A 2,248-nucleotide genomic window follows, 5' to 3' on the forward strand; every position below is an offset into this window, starting at 1 on the left:
ATGCAGACTCGGTTAAGTCATCTAATCTCTGGGGACTTCAGTAAGGAAGCTCACCAGAGGATTTGTAATGTCCCTTTCAATCCTAGTTTCCTATGAACTCTACAAACATTCCTGGAAACCAGAGATCTGAGATGAATGAGGACTTAAGATGTCATGAAAACATTTTTAGTTTAGGAGCCGAAACTCAGAGATTTGACTTCTAATGTTGATCCAGCCAAGAAGAAGCTTTAGGACCGAGAAAGTTACCTAGAAAGGAACTTATTTTCCACATCTGCAAAACAAGGATAAAGAAATCCATTCTGCATATCTTGCAGGAATATCGAGAGGACCAAGTGACTTACAATGAATGAAAGAACATTTGAACCCAATTTAAACATACCTTGCTACCATTATTTATTATCCTCACTGGTAATAGTAACAGAGGTTCTCAAACCTTAAGAAGCAATGATTTAGTGTAAATTGTTCAACCTCTCTAGTCTTCATTCTCCTCATTTGATAAGTAAAAAGAGAGAGTTATATAATTTTAAAATCCTTTCCAACTACAAAATTCTGACTCTCTATGATCACTGAATGTAGGAATAGCAGGAGATAAATAAATACAAAAAAATTTGTGTCACTTGAGAACACAGAACTGCTGAACATACCAAAAAAGAATAGCTAATTTACATATATTGAGAGTTAACACTAAATTAGGTGCTTCCCACTTATTGTGTGATTTGCTACCCTTATCAACCCTTGAGTTTGGTATTACTATTTCCATTTTATTATCTACATTTTGTAGAGGAGGAACTGAAGTTGAGAGAGACTAACTAACTTCCCAAAGTCACCACACTTGAGAGTGGTTGTGTTAGAAATTGAACTTGGGCAATCTAATGTCAGAGTCCTTGTTTGTAAACACTCTGCTGTACTCCGACACTGCCCTCAACACTTCTACATATCTTACAAATACGGTTATTGCTCAGGTCTATGGTACTCCAAAACCAGCTGTCTTAGTGAGATTCCCTGGTACTTGCTATCTCCTAATAGATTTAGAACACATCTGTGTTGGCTATGGATCTTCTGGAACAAATCTACACATCAACAAGGCTCTTTGAACTCCAGTAAGTACAGGAGGGTTGGCCTGAGACATCTGGTAGCCAGTTAGTAATTTGGTCCAAGAACACCTCATTGAACCATGTCAGCTGGACACACTGCAATTTGCATATACCAGGACACTAGGCATCTCCTTTGTGACCCAGGCTTGTCAAGTACTCACTAAGACATATGTCCAAGACATATGTTCCATTTGTCTCCCAGGGAAGACACCCACCAAGATGCTCCATTTTGGTGTCTAGACTATAATAAGGCTAGATCTTTATTTCAAAAAGAAAAAAGGCCCGAAAACCAAAAGACAAGAAAACTTTATGAAGTATGAGCATTATTTCAGAAAGTTCAACATCCACAAGCTTTTTCAGGTATCATCAACTTCACTGTAATGTTATTTCAATCCCTCTAAAGAGAAATTCTTTTAAACAAAAGTGCCTTCAGCCTTCAGCCATGGCATTCATTCATGCCCTATAGCAGGGAAAGGAGGAGAAAGAGTGGTCACTATCTGTATTTTCAGAGCAAGAAACAATATGAAAGATATAAAAAGGCTGATTAACGTATGGATACAACATAAAGACTTTCTGAAATGCTAAGCCTTCTAAGGACAGATGTCCAATATCATAGCCAGATCCTCCCCTAGCTGCCCCTTCACAAGAACTGTGTCAGGGAGGACAAGAGGAAAGATAGAGGAGCATACCTCCAGACAGTTTCCACATGTTACCTTACCCACCTGTCTGAAATACCTAAATTGGGTTTACCTTTCAAGGTTGGCTTTATGGATGGTGTAATTTCATCCATATCCCCCAAACCATCTTCCATCTGCTCCAGGATGTCTGAATCCCATAAGTAGAGAATAAGACTTTCACTTCACAGTTAGAGATAAAAGGCTTAGAATAAAAAGTTCTGCTTGATGTAAGACCAAGATTAAAACTAATTCACACTACACTGTAGTCAAGCAGTCAGTCAGCAAGAAAAAAAGAAATTGACCATTATCAAAGGGCATTCACAGTCATTTGTAGAGTAAAAAAGTTAGGAAATAAATAGGTAGATCATATGGTAATTCTATGCTTTTATTAAAGTATAATCGTATACAATATTATATTAGTTTTAGGAATAGTGATTCTACATTTATATACCATGCAATGTTATTACCACAATATCT

Source organism: Rhinolophus sinicus, chromosome 3, assembly GCF_057876585.1.
Source record: "Rhinolophus sinicus isolate RSI-liver-muscle chromosome 3, RSI-T2T, whole genome shotgun sequence".
In the NCBI taxonomy this organism is placed as follows: domain Eukaryota; kingdom Metazoa; phylum Chordata; class Mammalia; order Chiroptera; family Rhinolophidae; genus Rhinolophus; species Rhinolophus sinicus.